Source organism: Panicum virgatum, chromosome 8N, assembly GCF_016808335.1.
Source record: "Panicum virgatum strain AP13 chromosome 8N, P.virgatum_v5, whole genome shotgun sequence".
NCBI classification, from domain to species: domain Eukaryota; kingdom Viridiplantae; phylum Streptophyta; class Magnoliopsida; order Poales; family Poaceae; genus Panicum; species Panicum virgatum.
In genome coordinates, this window is record NC_053152.1 from 8,937,461 (window position 1) to 8,962,665 (window position 25,205).

The 25,205-nt window shown below is 42.2% G+C and overlaps 2 long non-coding RNA genes across 2 annotated transcripts; both read left to right on the top strand.

Annotated features, from left to right (window-relative positions):
• LOC120686008 lies at nucleotides 1-2,395 on the top strand. The gene is made up of 2 exons (XR_005679917.1): nucleotides 1-263; nucleotides 2,120-2,395. It is a non-coding gene; the product is annotated as an uncharacterized LOC120686008 (long non-coding RNA).
• A 20,056-nt stretch (nucleotides 2,396-22,451) lies between these two features.
• LOC120684548 lies at nucleotides 22,452-24,875 on the top strand. The gene is made up of 2 exons (XR_005679345.1): nucleotides 22,452-22,723; nucleotides 24,581-24,875. It is a non-coding gene; the product is annotated as an uncharacterized LOC120684548 (long non-coding RNA).
• The last annotated feature ends 330 nt before the right edge of the window (nucleotides 24,876-25,205 follow it).

Here is a 25,205-nt window from a genome sequence, read left to right on the forward strand (position 1 = left end):
TGGTCGATCCCCTTTTCTCCTCACATCGACTAGAGGTGAGCAGAGCTGCACCGGCCTTTCCCATCGCCCTCCCTTCGATTCCTCGCGCGAGCGCCATCTCCAACGCCTCCTCCACCTTCCCCAAGCTCCGGCCGCGCTCCTCCCCGGCCGAAGCAACCGGAATCAGTCCCGCACCGCCTGGCCGCCATTGGAGCTCTGCTCGAAGCTCCGACCCGCCCGTCGATCCCCTTCCTCCGGCGGTCCCTCACCTGATTGAGGCCGTGGTGAGCACCCCCGTACCCTCCTCTACCCGTCCCAATTCGCGCCCTTCCTTTTCCCTGTCGAAACAGAGCTCCTCACGAGCTCCCGAGACGGCAACAATGGCCGTTTGGTGTCGACCGCCTTCCACCCTTTCTCCCATGCTTGGAGTCACCAAATAGAACCCCCTCACTCTCCTCTCTCTCCCCATTTCCTTGGCTTCGAGAACGGAGGCCGGAAGTGCCATCCCCATGGAGCTCAGTGAGCTCGTGCTCACTGTAATGGCAGCCAGGGACCCCACGCAACAATAGGAAGAATTCCAGGGGTCTTTTTGCAAAGTCTGAGACTCATACGAATAGTGCCCGCAGGACCTTTTTCAAAATTTAGCTGCAAACTTGAAAAATGCATAGTAAATTGTAGAAAAATGCTAAAAATACAAAATCAGTTTTGTTAGCTGTATCTTTTTATGCTCTATATGATAGAATCCTAAAACATGTTACTCTAGGCGTGGAATGATAGAAGTAGGAGGTAGTCGAAACCGGTAAGCTGTAGACTTGATTTACAACGATACTTTGAAATGCGACCTGCTACTCTGGGCGTAGAATGATGGCAGGTGTTGGATTGTATGTCGCCTCCGGGTTCTTTGGGAGTTCGCTGCGAGGGGCCCTTCACCCGGGTTTTGGCAGGCGTGGTTCAGATGTCGTGGTAATGATGAGAACAGTTGACATGTGTGGTCAGTGTGGCTTACATGTGTCGTGTTGGCTAGGTCCACCTTGCAAGGTTAAATCGGATCGATTCGCCGTGACTCGCGAATATGAGAACCTTGGTCACTTCATCACATCGTAGTAAGAACTTGGAACGAGAATGGAAAGAAGAGAACTGGATTGTGATGTTACCAGAGAATTTCTCTGTTTTACAATGTGTGCTCTAGAAATTCAGGCAAATATAGTTGGTAAATTTATACTAAACCTGAGCTAAAATTTGAAGGTGAGAATCCATTGTTAGCAGCTTTTTCAGTAAAATAACTCCAGAGCCAAAAAGCTTTGCATGTCTAGGAGTCGGCTAAGTATATACCACTAGTCGAGTAAGTCTTGCTGAGTATTAGTATACTCAGGGTTTGTTGTTACCCTGTTTTCAGGTATTTGTTGCTGGTTGGAGCTAACCAGGATTCACACTGGTGGGCTCGATGTGACATCCTCACGCCTTCGTAGTATCGTGGTTTTTAAATCAAACTTCTATTTAATTTCTGCTGTATTTTGAACTCTGATATTTTATTTAAATTCATTTTGTTAAACTCTGTTTTGTAATTTAAATTTGAAAAACTTCTGTCTGCTTGTAATCATCTGCGCTCGCCTTCGGGTGAGACTTCTAGTGTTTTCGATCCTTAACCCAACAGGCTGCCGAATTACACCATTTTAAGTGCGCGGTGACTTGATTGACACTTAAGATAATAGTTAGCGCACTTAAGCCGGTTTAATTTAGACGGTTCTGTCACACTATGTGAACCAAATTTTTTGTCACAGTAATTAAGTGCCCTATTAGTTGACGTAATAGCCTGCAGCTTGCCTGCTCACTTCCGAATTGATAAGGCCACAGTTTACCCTTGCTCTAGTTAAGAAATTTGATCATTTTGTTTCTATGTAGAAATTCCCAAAAGAATCTGCTGAATCTCTGGCTTTTTGAGGACTATATCTGCATTTGCTTGATCTTCTGTCCCTTGTGGCTTTGTAGATTCAAAGCTTGTTTATTGTGCTCTTTGGAGTATTTTGTTCACTGTTTTTACTGCTACTGTTGATGCTTCCATACCATCCTTAAACTAAATTGAAATAAACCTTGGTAGCAGTTATCATCTAACCTATATGCTACTGTTGATTACTTGCAGGAATGTATGCTTCTGGATCGAAACTATCAGATGATCCAGTATGTAGTATTCACCAACATGGCTCAAAAGTGAAAAGTCAAGGTTTAGTTCTTGTAGAACGCCATTGGGTTTAGCTTATGTATTAGTTCAGATAAGAAGTGTTAGGAACCGCTGGAAAATAAGGTAGCAGAATAGAGGAGGCACTATGATGTATGTATGAGCACAGATGTATGCACATATCTATGTGTGATAAGAGGATGAACTATATATGATGTAGATTTGGCCTATTTTTGTTAATTTCCGTCACCTATTTTTATTTTTTTATATTTTTTTAATTCGTCATAGGAGACGCTAGTTACTAATCCGCGTCTCCAATGACCCAATATTGGAGACGCGGGAGTAATGAGGCGCGTCACTGTTAATCCTTATAGGTGATGCGGATAATTAAGAAACGCGTCTCCGATAAGAGGTCTTCGGTGACGTGAGAAATCCGTGTCACCGATGTGATTTACATCGGTGACGAAAATTTGGTGACGCGAGTTTTTTTCGTCTCCGATGCATGTTTTTTCGCGTCTCCAATCTGCGTTTCTGGCATAGTGGCTAGAATTGCGGTAATGTAGTCATCATCATGTTGCATCCATTCATTGTATATGTATTGCTAATGATTTTCATGAGCATACATGATTTTGTATTTGGTACATTGCTGTCCAACATCTATAGAAATCTTCCACTCTTGTTGTCCAAATTCTTTCACATGAGTCATCTAACTTTCCCATGTTATCAATAACTAGATATTTTACCAGTTTTTATTCCATAGATTACCTACTAAATTGATCACCTCCTTGCTGTCCAAAACTTTAGAAAATATGTTCTTTGGTGATATGTGCCATTTGGTTGCTATCGGTGGCTTGCTTATGGTGGTGCCATTCCATGTGACCCATAGTGCCGCGACGGAACCTAGGGCCCCATGTGTGCTGCAACCACATGGTTGTGCCGTTAGGCGCGCGCTGGTGCTCGGGCATATGGTTTTGACATGCTACAAAAGTCTTCTGGTGCACTACTTTGGTCTTTAAAGCTTCTAGTGCTCTTATTCTTGATACCCAATCACATCCTATAGCTCCGATCCTATCTAACAAAGTAAGTCATTCTCATGGTAATAGTAGCTTCCAATTTAGATCCCCTCTACTCTATTCCATCTTATAAACACCAATCCATCTAATATTTTGCCAAGTCAACCCTTCCTAATGCTTTGTAGGCTATGAGTGTTGTGATGACCTTCTAGGTTAAAATCAATCATTCTTGACCCCGAAAAAGCCTATCTATCATCTCAAAAATAGCTCCCACTCACCATGATCCTACCTAGTTCGAACCATAGTGTGCCTTAAGCAAGTGAACTTGGTTCATAACTAACTATCCTTGTGCTAGGTGTAAGATAGAAGTAACACCATGACAAGCCCTCTAGCAAGTTGTAGGTATGCCACATATGTCCTAGTCAAAGTGTTCCCATTCTTCAAAAAAAATTGCAATCATGTATTTATGTGCACTATAATAACCATTATGAGCATGTGCATCCTTGCATAATCTGCACTATTGCACCTACACCATCTCATATGTGTATTGCACCATTACAATCATGCGATGCACCAAGAATTGCATCATGTCATGCATTGTGTTTCCATGTTGTCCCCTTAGGACTACTATTAATAAAACTGCATCTTTGTAAATAATTGCATCACCCATCAATTGTCATGAGCAATCATGTGATTTCAAATGAGCATATAACGTGAACAGGGATTTGGGGAATAGCCAAAATGCTACCTTTGAGCCAATATATAGATTAAGCTGGGGAGTAACCTTGTCAAGAATAGGTACCTATAGCTGCTCATAAACATATATGAATCCCTTGAAATCAGCCCTTTGTAGAACCAATTCAATTTCCTTTATACTTTACCTCATACTCTCTTTCACCAAAAATGTGTCCATCACCAAATCTAGTAGGCAACATCTAAATGGATTGATTGCAATCTCGCATCTTTACCTTCTTTAGGTGTTTCTTAGATCCTTTAGAGAAAACTTTCAATGAGCTAGCACACCCAAAATTATAAATTCCACAACTATTGTGACTATCCCTTTCTTCCTCTTCCCTAGGAAACAAAAATCTCTACACAAGCCAATCAAGGTCAATACCTCACATATTCTATCATAGTTAGATGAACTCATCTTTAATTATCAGACTGTAAAGTTCCTGGTCTACCAAGCTCTTGGCCATATATTACCATCGAATATCTCACTATAGTATTCTACCAACAATTCCATCTTTTACCATCTCCTTTTTCAAGCTTTTGTTTGAATCTCGGGACGAGATTCTTCTAAGGGGGTAAAATTTGTAACGACCCAACTGTAATTATCATGTTAAGCATTGCATCACGAGCTTGAGTTAAGCATTCATAAAGATTTTGTGCTTGAATTGAATGAATCTAAATTTAATTTTGAATTGTTTATATATGTGGAACCCATAGTTTGTGAAGCAACTTGCATTTTAATTATATGACTTATGTTGGAAATTATTTTGATAAAATACTACATTGAAAAATATGAAATTAGATGATTTTTCCCGGATTTTAGGAAACCATCTTGAAGCCAAACAGCTTAGCCGAAAACTCAAAAATAGCATTTCAGGAAGAATTTTCATTTCAAATGCACAATAGATTTTCTACCAATTCCAAACAAAATGGGTTGCTCTTGATTTCTAATATCAACACAAAAATTGGTGGAACTTTTAGAGGCTTGGAAGATCAGTTTTTGAGGTTGGAGTAAAGGAAGAAGTTTCTATACAGAACCAGCATGTAACGTAACCCTCCCCTCCGGACAGTCCGCTCCTCTACCGCGGACGGTCCGCGAGAGGACCCTGCGTGCGTGTCGCCTGCGTAGAGAAGATGTGACACATATCCTCGTCAAGTCCCACTGACGCTCCACCACCACCAGCGCCCCCTCCCCTCCCCATTGCCTCTTCCCTCACAGAACACTCCTTTCCTCTTCCTTGCTCCTCCCCAACCAAGTCATGGAGGAAGAACTCACACTCTCCCACCAAATCCACCCCACCCTCGCCGGAGATCGATGGAGGACTAGAGAAGGACGACGCCGACGAGCTCCTCCACCACCTCGGCCACCTCTTTCTCGCAGAAGACCGAGGAGAAGGACATCCCCAATCTTCTTCTTCATCTTGCCCAAGCTCTCAACGATGAACTCGACCCGATCTACACCGACGCCGCTCTACTCCAAGTGGCCCCTTACTCGTGCTCTACTCGTCGCCGGTGAGCTCCCCTTGCCAATCATCTTCCTTCCTTTGCCCTCAATCAAGCACCCTAGCCCATTCATGGTCCTTCACCATTGATGACACAGAGATTTAGAAACTCCATGCATGTCAAATCTTCTAGCCAAAACAAGTTCCCCATGTCCTTAGAAACCTATAAAAACAAACCGCACTCAAAATCGATGCCGGAGGTGCCGCCGGTGACCTCGCCGGTGAACCTCGGCCGACGAGCGAACGGTCCGCGACCTACGGCCGGACAGTCCGCGAGTCGTGGCCTCCAACACCGAACCTCTGCACAAAAACACGTCTCTAGAATTTTCTACGGCGGACAGTCCGCCATTCACCCCCGGACGGTCCGCAGTTCACTTCCAATTTCCACACAGAACTTGCGTTTCTGGAACTCATCCCGGGCTTGTACGGCAGACCGGACGGTCCGCAGTACTGTAGCGCGGTAGGAACAGTAACCAGTTTAGGTGCTCAACTATGCATCATCTTGTAAAATTCATATAAAATTGAAAATAACTCCAATTGATGTGAAACAAATTTTGTTGGTTTCGTCTTGACGTTCTCTACTTGTTAAAAATATTTTTCTCCCAAAATAATTATATTATTTTCCAATTTAATTAAACATTTTTTATCTTGTTAATTGCATAATTAATTCCCTGTTAGTCCAAAAATTATGAAACCAATTTTGCTAGCTTCCTTATGATGTGTACTATCCATTAGACATGTTGTTTTGTGTGAATTGTTTCTAGATTGGTATAGTTTAATCTATATCTATTTAAACCTAGTTAACTAGTAAATACCACAACAAGTGCATATGTGCCTCAAAAATTGTGAATCCAATTTTATTTACTATGCTCAACCTTTATCTACTGTCTAAAATTTATAACACCTATGAAATTGTTGTATTTTCATATAGTTTCTAATTTATTAATTAAGAGCTTGTTCCCTAGTTGATTGCATGGTTAATTATTTCATGCTGCTCTTCTAAAATCTTCAAACACTCTTGTTAATTACCTATAACCATGATAAGTTGTTGTAAATATTAGCTTTCATTAAATGTTTGTAGATGGATACAAATTTGAATATATGTCGTTCTAGGATTAATTTACTCGCAAAATGCCTAGTGAATCACTTGTGCTCATGTGAGCTATCAACCTTTCTCTCATAATGAAAAATAATTACGATATGCTTTTGTGGTTAGTAACCTCCATGGAATAGTTTGAGTAATGATGCTGTTTTAATTAAGTAGAATAAGATTTGCTAGCTTCTCTTATATAATGAAGATCTTTACCTAAACTAAAATGTGATGTTCCAGTAGCTATCATTATTTCTTGATTGTCTAAATTAGCTAGCAACTACCTTAATTAATACTATCAACTTATACGAGCATGCTCTAGACTCTAGCACTCTATGTTGATAGCAATCATGAACTAATTTCCATGGTCGATGCTTGATGTTGTGTGCGCTACTTATCCTTAATGTATATCACAAATAGTATTAGCACAACTAGTTTTGATTGCATCCTCATGTTACAACTTGTCTTGTAGAGTGTGTGTGCTTGTATGAATAATTGTTTTGCATCTCCATCCGATGCCATGTTTGTGTACCCTAACTTACCTCATTGACTTGCTTACTTTATGAACTTGAATCATGTCAACCTTTACCTCTCATAAGTCATTGCATCTCATAAGCATATGCATTCATGGCATCTTTTCTAATTCATCATGAGCATATGCATTGTCATCCTTTCTAATTCATGCATTTTCTACTTTCTTAGAGGATGACGTTCCGGAGTGTCGTGGTTGCGGAGTACCAAGGCAGGCACCTATGTATTTCAAACCTTACTTTTGAATCTTAATTTGCTATTATAAATTATTGCTTGTGCATGGGCTTAACACTATCTAGTCATGTGATTTGTGTAGAACCCACTTGGCATGTTTTTCCTTTTAGCTCTAGAACAACTTATACTAGGTAAATTATGTATGTTTAGACTCCTCTAATTAATTTGCTTAGCCATGCTTAGCTTACGGTAGAAGTCGAGAGATGGCAAGGTCACCATCACTCGCGAGCTATAGGGTGTTTGCTTAAATATACTCGAGTAGATGAGAAAGATTAAAATATGAGAAAGATATGAATGAAGGATCGAGACTTGAGCAAGTGTGGTAAGGCCATGTCGGAAGTGCAATCCAAATTGTTTAGGCTTGCTTGAGTTGGTTAAGGACCGTCTCTTTGGATGCCGGTTTCTTGAGCACTTTTCCGTACGAACCACATGCTTTATAATGGGATGGTAAGCTTGGTACCATACGCGGACCCTTCATTGAGCGGATTCGGCGCGGTTTGTGATGGGGTGTAGTATTTGCTACCTAATACTCTGTAAATATCCGCTGCGTTTAGACTCTGAATCATGAGAAAAACATGGTAGGTTATCCACTTAGACCTAGGATACACCTTAGTTTGTAGAGAACCTTTAAATGCTGAAAATCCTCATGTTTAGTTGTTTATGTTATAGTTAACTCCATGAGTTTTGTAAGATAATTAAGACTTTTAATCAAAAGTTTAAAATTTTGCTCTCCTATGTATCCTGGTGATGGTTGCTACGACGTGAACAAACGGTATGCGAGTTGATCCTGGGCGATGCTCAAGGCGCATACCAGGGAGTACCGGGGTTATCTCGCTTAAGCTGGGTTGATCAATGAATGATGACCCGGTTTAATCAAAATAATTTGGGCCGTTCCTCACAGTTCCTATGAAATGCAATGTGGCGGATAGCGAAACCTTGAACGGCCCCAATTCTTCCCGCTATTCCAAGCTAAAAATTTGGAGGTAATGTCGCAGAGCAGCCAGGAATACGTACACCTCTCTCCATTGTTCAGTTTCTCTTGCTTCTGTATCCAAGAAGGCAAGAACCCGGCTCCAGCTAAGGTCTCCCACTGGCGCAAGGTCAGGACAGGCAGCGAAGGGAAAGGAATCAACGTGCTCCAGGGTGAGGCCTGTTGCGGCGCGTGCTCATTGTGGCAGCATGCAGCGGCGGCCATGTCAGCGGGGGCCACTGTGGTGGCCAACAAATAGATTCAGGTGCTCCACGCGGGATGAGCTATAGCTTGTGAGATTCTTGGGGTTGGTGGACAGTAAAAGCTGTACCATAAGCCGAGGTGGTGTTTGAATCACAAGCTGGATTTTAAAAGCTGGTTGAACAATTTGGCTGGATCAGACCGTCAGCCTGAGGAAAACAGCTTGCTCTTGGTAGAACACAGATTGGAAAAACTGGCAAATGGTGAAATAAGAAGAGAAATAAGGCAAGCAGCTCTGTCAGTAGTCTAGTCCATGGATTCATCAACTACGGAAACCCTAGATCCGTGGAGTGACTCTGAGATGAGTTCATCAACCTGTTCCGATAGTGAAGTCCCTCCTGCAGTGATATATTCAGAGGAGGAAGAGACTGTGTCTGCTGCGCTAGTTCCGGTGAATATTCAAGATCCAAAGATGAAGGGTCTGAATCCGGTAGAAGCGGTTCCTTTACGTATGATTCTGGCTCCCTATGGAGGTACGAATCCAGTCCCGTTTGATGCAGATGAACTACGCCGCTTAAGAGGCCAATCTGCTCGTGCTGGAAAACAAGAAGTTCCCGTTCCCTCCGACTTGAAGTCACATGAATATTACAAGGAAGGAGACTGGACAGCTTTCATTGAAACTAGAAATGATGGGCGCAAGGACTGGGTTAGTATTTCTATATAAAAAGTGCTGAGATCTTCTCCATATTTGATTAGCTTTGCATCTGTATATCTAGATCTTCCTCGCAAAAAAGAAATATCTAGATCTGTGGCTTTGTTCACATATGCCTTGTGCTACCGCACCTGAAAAATATTCACTGCTAACTGAAGAATATATATTTTCTCAGATGACGCGGTTTATGATTGCTATGTATGTTTCTCTTTGGCGGTACTCGATCTATTCGAAACTGGCATTTTTTGGTCCTGAAGTTAAATGATATACATAGATATAATTCCTTGTAGGACATATATACCCTCTCTCTGTACATATGCACAGACAAGCGATGTTCTCTTCGTAGGCTTTTTCATCCCCTAGATGTCAACACATCGTTCTGATCGCTCTTCTGCCTATTGCGTTGTTCTATGTTATGTGTAAATTCATTTAAACTATCTTTTTTTATGTAACTATAGCATCTTGGCGTGTTTCAGTTGACCAGGATTATATTCATGCATGGCACTATTTTCAAATATATAAATTTATATCTGGACATTTTGTTGAGTGGTTTCAAGGCACTTTTTGCATTTTTCAATCATATTTCAAGAAAGTTCGAAATAAGAGTTGCTGCTGTAGCATTATATTCTAATAATGCTTGTGTGCGCACATTATTAATTTTATCCTGAATCTTGTGTTTATTATGAATATCATTTTTTATCCGTAAGGAGAAGAAGAGCAAGTGCATGAAATGTTGTAGAGCAAAAAGTCATTGCCGCTAGCTATTCTGATATATAATGAGCCAGTGATCTATATCATAATATCTTAGTAATGTTTCAGTAAATGTAGGGATGCTCAATAAAATACTGAGCACATTATCACTAAAGAACATGCATTCAATGACATCATTCTTATTTTATTCATGGAAAATAAAGATCTGTTGCACGGTGAAAACATTTAAGTTTTAATTTTCTGTCAACATTTTCTGAAATCGGTATGAGTTGAATAATTTCACGAAAAATAGTTCACAATATATTATATATAGTTTTGTATGTTATGCATGCCCATGACAGTAGAAACTAATGTTGAAGACAATTATTTAATAATGCAGGGATGGTGCATTGTGTGTTGAAAAATCTCTAAACTAGGATGGGCCACCTTGTGTCTCAAAATCCTGGAAAATTTCCATCAATGATGTTTCAAATTGATATGAGTTTATTTTGGCAAGATATTATAATTCTATTATGTTGTGCATGTATGCAGCATAGAATTTGTTGTTTGAAAGAAAAATTTTGATTCAAGTGGCTGGGAACATGTCACACCCGATTTATGAAGGCAAACCGAATGCATCTCATATGTGCGCCAGGATCAGTTTACACACATATGATTAAACAATAAGTGAATATCACAACTAGTGCAAGCGTAAAGAGAGTATTAAAGACTTTATTACAAAACCGAAAGTCTAAAGCGAATAAATAAACGTCTAAAGAGTAGCAGCGGAATCTTCTTCAGCACATGCAGATGACTGGGAGACATATGCCTAGAAATCCTCGAAGTCTTCTGGAAACTCCGGGCAGTTGTTATTACGGTCTGAGCAGCAAGTATGCAAGGGTGAGTACACTTATGGTTGGTACTCAACAAGTGGTAGGGAAACAACTATAATATATGCAAGGCTATTTCAAGGAATAGCTGACACGGTTTTAACTGCACTCAGCAATTTTAGTTGATCATATTTTATTAGCAAGCATTAACTAGATATAAGTATATACCATTAAACCCACAAGATAAGCATATATGAAGATATACAACATAACCATAAGTAAAGCATCGATTTAGATCAACTTCAGGTTCAATTATCATGTGAGGGTCCAAGCCGCTCTTGACCGTGAGCACGGCTAACCGGTTAGTTTTAACTCTGCAGAGGTTGTACACTTTCACCACAATTCGCGTAAAAGCTCCGAAGAACTTTAAACCCAACCATGCAAGTGCGGGCCAAGCACCATATCACACTTTCTTAGGTATGACTGCATAGGGACGCTACGAGGCCTTTACAAAGATTCCCTAACCTATGACAACCCGCTAAGGTTTCAAGCCAAAGTAGTCATAGCACTGCCCTAATGAGGTGATACCTTGCCAAAGGATCATAAAACAATACCAATTGCCCCAAGAGGACTGAGCTATATCCCATCAATGCATCCCCTCTTGCCCTTTTGGTAAGATTGTCACAAGCTAGAGTTTCTAATTAATCAGCCAAGACCAGAGCCATATAGTAATTGTGGTTGTACTGTTTTCTTGGGTGGTTCTCCATGTTCCAATTAACACATATGATCTTGATTAACAATATTAAACCATCATGAACATGAAGTACAAGTATAGCATTTGTAATATTATCCACCCATATCCAAGGTAAAGCAACTAGCAATAGCTACCCAACATGAAATTAAACCCAAGTTGATCAAGGAATAAGGTAAACAATACTAGGCATGTCCTTAACTCGGTTCCCATCATATTATAGACACATGCATGAACATAAAAGTAAATGTGATAGATTTGGTGATTTCATGGGTCAAAACATGATCAAGGGTCCACTTGCCTTTCTCAAACTGCTGCTGGTCCGGTCCTCCGAAGTCTTGATCTTGCTGCTGCTCCTCGAACTGCGGACCGTCTATCGCACCGAACACGCACATGCAAGCAAACAAGTACAAACAATAAGAAACAGTACACCAAACAACATAAACAGTACAAAAAGAGGTTACTAAACTATACTACTCGTTGCAACGATCGCGTGAGCGTAAAGATCATCGAAAACGGATCTAAAACGAGAAAGTTATGGCTAAAACAAGATCTAAGGGCTAAAACGTAATTAAACCTTATACTCAGGGGCTAAACCATAAAAGAAAGGACTTTTTCGTAAATACTTTTCAACAGCAGTGGACGGCGGATTAATTTTGGAAAATCAGAGGGGCTTTAGTGCAAAAAGAACACAGTTGACCGTTTTCTGACTAGTTGACTTGAGATCCGATCTAATTTGGACCGTCCGATTTAGATCTGACGGCCGCAAGCGGGTCGGGGCTGAGCGGCGGCGCTGGTGGCGGCGCATAGCGCCGGCGGCGAGACTGGGCGGCAGCGCATCGCCGGCATGGGCCGAAAACGGCCGTCCGGGATAGATTTCGAGCGCGGCTGGCACTGGGAGCAAGAGCGCGGCGCGGGAAAACGATCTGGGGTAGCTGCGCTAGCTGAGGCGGGCGGAGCAGAGCTCGCTACGGCGCATGGCGGAACGGCGGCGGCGCTTGCTCCGACGAGCTAATGCGCGCGCGAAAAAGCAAGATAAAGGAAGAAAAAGGATCGAAGAGCATCACCACCTTGATGCGAAGCTCCTGGAGGGCTTGAAAGCGGCGGGGGCGCGACGGAACGGCGGCGCAGCGTTGGATCGAGCTCCGGCGGAACTTCAAAGGCGACGGTGCAGCTAAGGTTTGTGGAGGCGGCGGCTTCGGTTCGATTGGGGGTTCAGGGGTCGCGGGGCGTTGCTTTTATAGTACGGGACTGGGTCTTGGCGTGCGGGCCACGCCGGGTCGGGGCGGCGCGCGCAGCGTGCTCCTCCCGGACTCGGGGAGAGTCCGAGTCCTCCCCGAGGTCGGGGATGACGGACGGGCCCCACGCGACAGAGGGAGAGAGGGCGCTGGGCTGGACTGGGCCAGGAGGCGGGGAACGGGCCGGCGCGAGGAAACCGGGCCGCGGGAAGGAAAAGGAAAGTGGGCCGGTTTGGGCTGGAAAAGGGAAGGGGAAAAAGAAAAGCCTTCTCATTTTCTGAAACGATTCAAACTCTTTCAAATTAAATTCAAACCCAAGGATTTGAATTTAAATTGAACAACAAGCAAATAAAGATGCAAACCAGCATGAAATGCACACACCTATTTTTCTTATATTTATTTTATGGCTAAATATTTTATTTGATTCCCGACAAATGCTCTAAATTCAAGATAAATTAGATGAAACCTTATCGAGCCTACAGTAAACCTAATCAAATTTATTTAGGCTCCTAATTTGAAAATACGGGTGTTACAGAACAAAACATACAGTCCTTGTAATCAAGGGACTATAGCATACATTATTCTCCAATCATTATTTTTATGTAAATGTATGATATTAACGACATGTAAATTGGTTATATGTAGACCTTTCAACATAGAGAGTACCGCAGGGACTTCCGTTCCAAAAATGATGTGAAAGACTTCCTGAAGAATGGAAATGGGTTGAAAACAGGCATGTTCAAAGGGAGAAAACTTCAGAAGAAGGTAGTCACCCCTTTTCAAAAACTTATAGCACGAGAATAAATGTGTCCACCACCGCCTGAATACCCATATATAACCAGATATAAATATAAAGTTTCTACATTATAATCAGATAGATCTCTTTTAGTGTAATTGTCGCATCAGTAAAATCATCATAGTACTATTATGTATTTGTTTCCATAAATATATAACTTGATTCATTCATATTTTTGGTTTGTGCAGAAGACAGCTTGTCCGGGTGGTCATAATTCAGCCGGTATGTGCCCTTCAACTGTATATACATATCAAATATGCTTAAGTTGAGAGACTATTTGCACTACTACATTTTTTATTTTCAGAGACGTGCATTTTTCATTTTCAGAGGCGTTTCTTGGAAATGCTTCAGACCTAAGGTCACAGAAAACGAGCATTTTCTGAGGCGTTTTGGTGCACGCCTCAGTTAATCAAATAAAAAAAGGAAAAAGAAAAAGAAAAACCCATGACAGGCCCGCCGAGCCCATCACGGGCCCGGCGAGCCCATCTGGGTCGCGCCACCGCCAGCCGCGGCGGCCGCCGTCGTCCACTGCCGCACGCCCTCTGTGCCGCCGCCGGGCCGTCCGCGCCGCCACGGCGGCCGACCATTGCACGCCCGCCGCCGCCACCGCGCCGCCACGGGGCCCGCTGCCGCACTCCCGGTACCGTACACCATCCACGGCCGCTGACACCGCGCACCACGGGGGCCCGCCGCCGCATGCCCGCAACAGCATGCCATCCGGGGCCGCCGCACGCCCGCCGAGCGCAGCCCTCTGCCGGGGAGGGCCGGATCCGGTCCCCGCTCGCCGGATCCGCCCCCGGCTCGCCGGATCTGGCCCCCGCTCGGCGCGGGGAGGGACTATGCAGCGCGAGAGAGGGCTACGCATGGGGAGGGGACGACGTCGGGGCGGGGGCGGCGCGGGGAGGGGACGACGCCAAGGCTGCGCGGCATCTGTGCGCGGGCGGCATCGGGAGAGGGAGAAGGGAGAGAGAGAGAGAGAGAGGGAGAGTGCGGCCGCCAGAGAGAGAGAAAGAGAGTTAGGGTTTCTTATATACTTTTCTCAGCAACTGGGTTCAATTGGGCCGATCTATTAACTGAGGCGGTCGTGTTATGTTTGACCGCCTCTGTTAATCAATTTTCTGAGGTGTTTTTTTGTAACCGCCTCAGTTAATAAACAATGACCGCCTGGGCATTAACAGAGGCGTTCATTTTTTGTGCCCGCCCTAGAGGCCTTTGCTAGTTTGGTATCCTTTAAACTGGATGTAATAATGGGTAGTGTTATTTCGTGGAAGTTATGTCATTTAAGTAATGTTTGTTTTGTGGAAACTGCAAAATTATCACTGATGTATTATATAATTTAGATAAACGTACTCAAATTAGATATATGCTTTGTCCGATACCTGAGCTGACTAACCTCGTATTCGTTCCATATGTCTGATGAGTTACTGGGATTTTGTTTCATAACATATATCAATTGAGACCTCATTAGTATTTGAGCTCTATTATTTCTTGCCTATTTTCTCAAAGAATGTCTGCAATCATGCTGCAAAACTCCAATGGTTTATCTGTAGCTACTACATATTTCCTCCTAGTTGTAGACTATTCACTAACATGGGCACATGGAGTCCCAAAGCTGGTTCCAGTGGATGCTCAATGGGATGCCTGAGCTTGAAGTTGGACGTCACCACTGGAACAGAGATTCTTCTCGCCCCTAGTTAAGGATGCATGTTAGATAATTTTTGGGTTGTTGGGTCGACACAAAAAGTTGATAAAATGAACTAGAATGACATTATGTGTAAATAATTTGGGAGGAGAAATGAACTAGAGTGACATGCCATCGTAATTAATTAGCTGACCCAAAAAATACCATTGGATACCCACTTGCATCCCTACCCCCCTAGGCCTAAATCCGCCAGTGTCTTCAGTCTTCACAATCTGTACTGCTTCTGCTAATATCATTTCAAAACATCAAATGTTTGAATGCTATTCATGTTTGAGCCAAGTCATGCAACCATGTGTATGCTTGTTGACTGACGACAGATGCCGGGTCCACAAAATCTTTTTTGCTGACTTTATTGCTTGTTACCCATTCAAGTAAATGAGTTCATTCTGAGTTGAGATCACAGTCTGAAATGCTGATGAGATTGATTACTGAATGTTTTAGAACTTTGGAATTCAACTTATCTCAATGATGTCTCTTTTAGATATTTTGACACTACAAAAATGACTTTCTGTTATGGCCATGCAGAATTCTTAATTAACTATTCACGCACTATTTATGGTCACTATAGTTATGCAACTATATCTATCTCCAGCAGCTCTGGTGGATTATTAGTGTCTATAGCTACTGATAAGTTAGACTATTTTTCTTATTAGAGTCATTTATGTAAATTTAATAAGCCCACTACCAGGAATTGAAAATAACCACAATAATTTCATTATATATATAATGCAGTAATCATCGATCAGTTTGATACATAAAAGATTTTTTTTGAAGGAAAACTGTGGGGGAGATCCCCACAGCGCTTCATTTTCATTGATAAGGTTAGAAAATGTTAGGAGAGATACTTACAGGGGGGAGAGAGAGAGAAAAAAAAATAGTTACAGAGAAGTAAGCCAGGTGACTACTGAGTCTTTGATTACATGATTAAAACGAAAATGGTGGAGAAGAAGTTGATCTCTGAACTTCACAGACCAGATATGTGCTGTTGGCTGTGCATTATCAAAATAACTGCATTATCTTAAAAAAATGTTCATTGCTAGGTCATCTCGCCGAAACGTGAAATCATCATTCGTTTTTAGGTTTTACAGCCTGCTACAATATTTGACTGAACCAATTCTGGAGCAACCATATATATATACTTGTCGGCCCAGTAGACATGTACAGAATAACAATTATAGACACGAAAAAGTTCATGTCTAAGAAAACATCTGCATTTTATTCATTACTACGGTAGGAGCATCAATATATTGTTACTTGTGGTTGTTGCTTTGTTTTTCAGATTAACATGCAAACACAAAGTAACCTATTCAGATTTTCCAAATACGATGTCACTTCAATTCCTAACTTCTAATAATTAGCCATAGATTGTTGTATTATATTCCTTAATTAGGGAGACAAGTGGATGTTAAACTTCTGATTTTCCTTCATGTTATTATTAGGTACTCTAACCGGCAACAGACTACCCATGACTACCCAATTCAAGGTCCCAATCCTGTTTGTGCCTCTCTTGAAGGTCTGGTGGTTGATTCCCAAATATTCTAGTACAATAATGGTCAAATTTGAACAGCACAAGCGGTTTGACAGTCACCGCATGGTTTTTATGCGAATTCAAAATTTATTCTGCACTACTACCTATATCTGGAAAAATGTCTTTGCATTGAGAATTTATGGTTTGTCATCTATTGTTCTTTTCAACAGTATAACATCTGCAATTTTGATGCCTACATAAATAATTCCTCCAATAATAATGAGCTCAAATCTTATTGTAAGCAAACTGAGAAGAGTATCCATCTTTCTCAAAGGTTGTTCTGGCATTAACAATGATTAATAAATGGTAGCATATCTTTCTCAAACCGAGAAATGTCATGTGGTGGGCCTTGGAGAAGCACAAAGTCCCAACTAAGTACATTACCCTCATCAAGGATATGTACAAGAATGCGATGACGCTTGTCCGGACGTGTGGTGGCGACACCACTGAGTTTCCTATTAACATAGGCCTTCATCAGGGGTCGGCATTGAGCCCTTATTTATTTGCTTTGGTGATGGATGAGGTCACAAGGGACATACAAGATGATATCCCTTGGTGTATGCTCTTTGCTGATGATGTGGTGCTAGTGAACGAGAGTAGAGCAGGGGTAAATAGGAAGTTAGAGCTGTGGAAACGCACATTAGAGTCAAAAGAGTTCAGACTTAGTAGGACCAAGACCGAGTACATGATGTGCAATTTCAGCGCATCTGGGCAAGTGGTAACCCATAAGGATACTTTTTGGTATTTAGGTTCGATGCTACAAAAGGATGGCGACATTGATGAAGATGTTAGGCATAGAATCTCAGCTGGTTGGTTGAAATGGCGTCAAGCTTCTGGTGTCCTCTGTGACTGGAGGGTGCCACAAAAGCTAAAAGGTAAGTTCTATAGGACAGCGATTCGCCCGGCGATGTTATACGGTGCTGAATGTTGGCCTACAAAAAGGTGACATGTCCAGCAACTGAGTGTGGCAGAGATGCGGATGTTACGGTGGTTTTGCGGGCACACAAGGAGGGATAGAGTCCAGAACGAAGATATTCGGGAAAGGGTAGGGGTGGCACAAATTGAGGAGAAACTTACCTAACATCGGTTGAGATTGTTTGGACATGTCCAACGGAGGCCTCTGGAGGTGCCGCTGCGTAGTGGGGTGCTAAAGCGTGTTGATAAGGTAAAGAGGGGTAGAGGTAGACCTAAACTGACTTGGGACGAGTCGGTTAAGAGAGACCTTAGAGATTGGGATATCTCTGAGGAGCTAGCTTTGGATAGGAGTGCTTGGAGAGTAGCTATCAACGTGCCTGAACCATAACTTTTGTGTCTTTTGGGTTTCATCTCTAGCCTACCCCAACTCGCTTGGGACAAAAGGCTTTGTTGTTGTTGTTTCTTGTCACTACTGCAATATATAATAACTTATCCTACAGATATGTTAACATATCCTGTCTGATGCATATGAGTATCCATCTTGCTCGTTGTGTTGTGGTATATATTAACTAAGCTTCATCAATGGCATGGTATCCAGACCTTTCTCTCTCACAGTTTGTTTCCTATATATATTGGAGCACTATGTCAGAGCCAAATATATGGTCAGGTTAGCTCATAAAAATGATGCCTAAGAGAGTAGCAGCTCTCCTCCTTGTGTTTGCAATCATTTGTCCCCCCCAAGTAGCTGTTCATGGTCATTGTACCAGGGCGCAGAAGCAAGCCATCATCATCCACTGTGCATCTTACATTCATAGGGATAAACCTACCGATGCGCCTCAGCCCTGGTCACGCTGTTGCAGAACGGTGAGAGAAGTGCCGGGGATGGACATGGACTGCATCGTTAAACTACTTAAACTTGTGGAACAGGAAGCCTTCGGAAAAAGGATCCGAGATCTGGAAGTCCTCTGTGTAGTTTATAGTCCTCCTCCATCTTCTCATCATAATCACCAGGTAATTAGCATCAACAGCTTATCCATTTCATATTTCACTTATTATCCAGCATTTAATCCGCTGATAAGTAGCAATATGAATTGGTCATGTTTTTGCTGCCAGGTTGTGGTGCAGACGGATGCAGCTTTCATCCCTGATGGAGTTTGATAAAGGAGATATATCCACTTCACTAATAACAATATTCAAAGCATAACCTTTATGACATATGTGTAGCTTTGATTAACTAAGGAAATGTGATGAATAAATGTTTGTGGGCTATTTTACTTTCAGTTGGGTGCATGCCTACTATGCTATGGATGCAACACCTATCAGCAGGTGATACATGCATTTACCAAAAACCAACAAAAAAAGGAGATATCTAATTATCTATCGTGCATGCTTATGCAAATCATAGACTTTAAGAACATATCATGTTGATTTGAGAAAACGAAAATAATATGGCATCCCTCCACAAAAGAAAATATTAAAAAAAATCTGCCATCTATAATACATCACTACTACAGAAACGATTTTTAAGGACGCCTCTTTTTTTTTTAAGGTGGGTGCAAATATACCCCGTTTCTACAAAAAAAATTGGGTACCATAGCATTTCACCCGCCTCTGGAAATGCATCTTCAGGGGCGGGTGACGGCACCACCCGCCCCAACAAATAGCTGCCCATTTTTAGGGGCGGGTGACAACAACCCATGCCCTGAAAAATTGAAACCCAGTGGTGCGGACTGGCGCGGGTCTGTACATGTCTGTCTCCTCCTTATCCCTACAAAATATCAGCAGCGCACATGCACCGCACTCACCTCTCTCTCTCTCTTCCTCCCCACAGTCCCCATCTGAATCTCGTCACTGTCTCCCCAGTCTTCTTCCTCTTGCACGTGGGGCTGCCGCACCTGGCAGTCACTCGACTCCACGTGGGGCTGCGGCACGGATGCGGACGCGCGGCGGCGTGGACGCGCACGCGCAACGGTGGTTTGTTTTTATTTTTTTAATTGATTACTAGGGACGGGTCGCCCCCATCATCCGCCTCTAGAAATCGATTTCTAGGGACGAGTGATGGGATGACCCGCCCCTGGAAATCAATTTCTAGGAACGGGTAATGTACCCAGGGACGGGTGCGACGTCCGCCCCTAAAAATACTATTTTACCCGCCCCTAGAAAACTTTTATGCGGTAGTGCATGCCAATTTATAACGTCTTAGATTAAAATACATTGTCTAAATATGAATTCAATAAAATGATACTAGTTGCCACAAATGATCTCTTTTTCATTTCATGCATAATCTAGGACCTCATATTACTTCTTATATGAGATTCAGATATGTTCGGTGTCACACCAAATTATGAAGGAATAAATCGAGCCATAAATTATATGTGCGTCAGGATAAAAATTACACACATGATGACATAAGTGAATAACAGTAGCAATGTCATAAAGTACCGCAGTTATTCATTACAAACTAAGATGAATGTCATAACATAAATAAATAAGTGTTTCAATTTGCATTTATTCTAGCAGCGGATCATCCAAACTTCACAGGCAGTTGTCTGGGGGAACATATGCCTAGAAGTCCCGAGTATCCTCCGGAAAGTCCTCAAACTGGCCTTGTTAAGTAGTTTGGTTATAACCAGGGTGTGCACATGTCATACTCAGCAAGTATATTGGAAAATAAATGACATGAAAGACTTAAACAAGGAATATGACTGGCTGAATAAGCGGTAAGCATTATAACAACAGCTGCAACAACCTATTAACAGATCCAAAAGTTAGATATATACCATCGGACCCATATATCATTGACTCATGTGAACCCCACATGTTAGTGAGATAACGATGGTATATATCTAATTTTGTGATCTTTTAATGGTACAGATCCAAATTTCCCTATTTACTAACATGCGTGAAATCATCCCACATCTATGAAAAATATATTGATAACAGAAATAACAAATGAATATGGGAACAATTAAACCACTAAATTAAACAATGATTCAATTAAGCAAACATATGAAGGTCTAAGCCGCTCTTGATTGTGAGCACGACTGATATATCAGTTTTCACTCTACAGAGGTTGCACACTTTACCCACGAGTCGTGCTACCTATCACGCAGTGATGATCAGGCATATTCACCACACTTCTTTATAAAGGTATGGCTCTATGGGTACACTACGAGGTCTTCACAAAGACTCCCTAACCAATAGTAGCCCCCCTAACCAATAGTAGCTCACTAAGATTTCAGCAGCTGCGTGAGTGAACCACCCCCATGGTGTGACAAAAAACCAAACAAAATAATGCACCCTTGGCAGGCAGCGAACCCCTCATCACAGACCCCCCATGCGCCTTCCGGTAAGCTACTAACAAGCTAGAGATATGTAATTAATCAGCCAAGACCAGAGCCATATAGTTCTCGTGGTTGCGTTGTTCTACTAACAAGCTAGAGACATGTAATTAATTAGCTAAGACCAAAGCCATATAGTTCTCGTGGTTGTGTTGTTTTCCCGAGTGGTCGCTTCATGGTTGATTTTAATTAAGTTCACCAAACCATGGTATTGTACCAAAAATGTATACATTAAGGTCTCATGCCTCAAGTATCAATTTCATAAACCACCCCTAACCATTGTTCAACAGCTAAGCAAACTATCCAAAATGTTTTGTAAAAGTAACCCAGCTTTTCAAGAACAAGGATAATCAATTAGGATCCTAATAGGACCCCATCAATTTAATGCATGCAAGCATAAAAATTATTAGGACTGAAACATTATCAAGGAATATACTTGCTGCTACTTCTCAAAGTCTTCAAACTCTTGATCTTGAAGATTCTCGAACGGCTCCTCATCTACTCGTCACGAACAGGCCAAGCACACAAAGACATACAAGCAAACAATAGAAATAAATTAAAACACTACACCAACCATTGACAAAAGGCTTAAAATCTAGTTCTACGCGTTACAACAATCAAAACAGTATTATGAGCACTTAAAACGGACATAAAACGCTAAATATATGCTAAATACGGCTCTGTAGGGACTTATACGTGAGAAAATCTATTAAAAGAGCTAAACAGAAAAAACCGGGGGCTAAAACATAATTTTGTATAAAAATTGAAGAGCTAACGTGATAAAATACCTAATTGGATAGAGGGTTCTATTCTAGAAAAAGACAAAGGGGTTTTGTGAAAGAATTTGGGCTGAAAAGGAATTATTTTTTAATAGAACCGGAGCGCTGGTTGATTTTGGAAAAAATTAAGAGGTAATTTTGCAGGGTTGGCTGGCGGTGCTGGGGTTTGACTGGATTAGGACTGAATCTGTGCCACCAGATCGGGATCCGATGGTCAGGGCAGCAAAAAGGTGGCGAAATGGCAGAGGGCAGCGGCGCCGCCAGTTGCCACGGTGGCGGATCGCCGGTGCAGCGTCGAAACGATGCCACAGTGCACGAAAAATAGTGCCAAAATGGTTTATAACAACAAGAAAACGAAATAAACTCATAGAAAGTAGAAATAAAACCCATAAAATTCAGAAAAAATTCTGGGATGTTCAGAAACTCAAACACAACCTTACCAAAATAAAATATACACCAGCATGAATGCAATAATTCAAATTTTGAGCCTATGGTGAGTTTTAAATATTCCAAAAACTAGTCTTTTGGAAACCTGAAAATTATAGAACTACTCTAGAACTTCTAAAGTGAAAATTAGGGTGTTAAATTCAGAAATGTGGAATTTCGTAGGGTTTTGTCTATGTAGAAGATATACTTGTACACCAAGCAGTCCACAGAGAGGTTAACACCCGAACATTTCACTATAAAAAAATGGAGATTTCATGAGAGGGGCGTCATTTTCATGAGAGGAGTGAGCAACCCTCATCAAAATGTTTATTTTTCTTGAAGGTGAAAAAAAAATAGAGGTGAGCAGAGCTGCACCGGCCTTTCCCATCGCCCTCCCTTCGATTCCTCGCGCGGGCGCCATCTCCAACCCCTCCTCCACCTTCCCCAAGCTCCGGCCGCGCTCCTCCCCGGCCGAAGCAACCGGAATCAGTCCCGCACCGCCTAGCCGCCATTGGAGCTCTGCTCGAAGCTCCGACCCGCCCGTCGATCCCCTTCCTCCGACAGTCCCTCACCTGATTGAGGCCGTGGTGAGCACCCCCGTACCCTCCTCTACCCGCCCCAATTCGCGCCCTTCCTTTTCCCTGTCGGAACAGAGCTCCTCACGAGCTCCCGAGGTGGCAACAATGGCCGTTTAGTGTCGACCGCCTTCCACCCTTTCTCCCGTGCTTGGAGTCACCAAATAGAACCCCCTCACTCTCCTCTCTCTCCCCATGTCCTTGGCTTCGAGAATGGAGGCCGGGAGTTCCATCCCCATGGAGCTCAGTGAGCTCGTGCTCACTGTAATGGCAGCCAGGGACCCCACGCAACAATAGGAAGAATTACAGGGGTCTTTTTGCGAAGTCTGAGACTCATATGAATAGTGGCCGCAGGACCTTTTTCAAAATTTAGCTGCAAACTTGAAAAATGCATAGTAAATTGTAGAAAAATGCTAAAAATACAAAATCAGTTTTGTTAGCTGTATCTTTTTATGCTCTATATGATAGAATCCTAAAACGTGTTACTCTGGGTGTGGAATGATAGAAGTAGGAGGTAGTCGAAACCGGTAAGCTGTAGACCTGATTTACAACGATACTTTGAAATGCGACCTGCTACTCTGGGCGTGGAATGATGGCGGTTGTTGGATTGTATGTCGCCTCCGGGTTCTTTGGGAGTTCGATGCGAGGGGCCCTTCACCCGGGTTTTGGCAAGCGTGGTTCAGATGTCGTGGTAATGATGAGAACAGTTAACATGTGTGGTCCAGTGTGGCTTACATGTGTCGTGTTGGTTAGGTCCACCTTGCAAGATTAAATCGGATCGATTCGCCGTGACTCGCGAATATGAGAACTTTGGTCACTTCGTCACATCGTAGTAAGAACTTGGAACGAGAATGGAATGAAGAGAACTGGATTGTGATGTTACCAGAGAATTTCTCTGTTCTACCATGTGTGCTCTAGAAATTCAGGCAAATATAGTTGGTAAATTTATACTAAACCTGAGCTAAAATTTGAAGGTGAGGATCCATTGTTAGCAGCTTTTTTAGTAAAATAACTCCAGAGCCAAAAAGCTTTGCATGTCTACGACTCGGCTAAGTATATACCACTAGTCGGGTAAGTCTTGCTGAGTATTAGTATACTCAGGGTTTGTTATTACCCTATTTTCAGGTATTTGTTGCTGGTTGGAGCTAACCAGGATTCACACCGGTGGGCTCGATGTGACATCCTCACGCCTTCGTAGTATCGTGGTTTTTAAATCAAACTTTTATTTAATTTCCGCTGCATTTTGAACTCTGATATTTTATTTAAATTCATTTTGTTAAACTCTGTTTTGTAATTTAAATTTAAAAAACTTCTGTCTGCTTGTAATCATCTGCGCTCGCCTTCGGGTGAGACTTCCAGTGTTTTCGATCCTTAACCCAACAGGCTGCCGGATTACACCGTTTTAAGTGCGCGGTGACTTGATTGACACTTAAGATAATAGTTAGCGCACTTAAGCCGGTTTAATTTAGACGGTTCTGTCACACTATGTGAACCAATTTTTTTGTCACAGTAATTAAGTGCCCTGTTAGTTGATGTAATAGCCTGCAGCTTGCCTGCTCACTTCCGAATTGATAAGGCCACAGTTTACCCTTGCTCTAGTTAAGAAATTTGATCATTTTGTTTCTATGTAGAAATTCCCAAAAGAATCTGCTGAATCTCTGGCTTTTTGAGGACTATATCTGCATTTGCTTGATCTTCTGTCCCTTGTGGCTTTGTAGATTCAAAGCTTGTTTATTGTGCTCTTTGGAGTATTTTGTTCACTGTTTTTACTGCTACTGTTGATGCTTCCATACCATCCTTAAACTAAATTGAAATAAACCTTGCTAGCAGTTATCATCTAACCTATATGCTACTGTTGATTACTTGCAGGAATGTATGCTTCTGGATCGAAACTATCAGATGATCCAGTATGTAGTATTCACCAACATGGCTCAAAAGTGAAAAGTCAAGGTTTAGTTCTTGTAGAACGCCATTGGGTTTAGCTTATGTATTAGTTCAGATAAGAAGTGTTAGGAACTGCTGGAAAATAAGGTAGCATAATAGAGGAGGCACTATGATGTATGTATGAGCACAGATGTATGCACATATGTATGTGTGATCAGAGGATGAACTATATATGATGTAGATTTGGCCTATTTTTGTTAATTTCTGTCACCTATTTTTATTTTTTATATTTTTTTAATTCGTCATAGGAGACGCTAGTTACTAATCCGCGTCTCCAATGACCCAATATTGGAGACGCGGGAGTAATGAGGCGCGTCACTGTTAATCCTTATAGGTGACGCCGATAATTAAGAAACGCGTCTCCGATAAGAGGTCTTCGGTGACGCGAGAAATCCGCGTCACCGATGTGATTTACATCGGTGACGAAAATTTGGTGACGCGAGTTTTTTTCGTCTCCGATGCCTGTTTTTCCGCGTCTCCAATCTGCATTTCTGGCATAGTGGCTAGAATTGCGGTGATGTAGTCATCATCATGTTGCATCCATTCATTG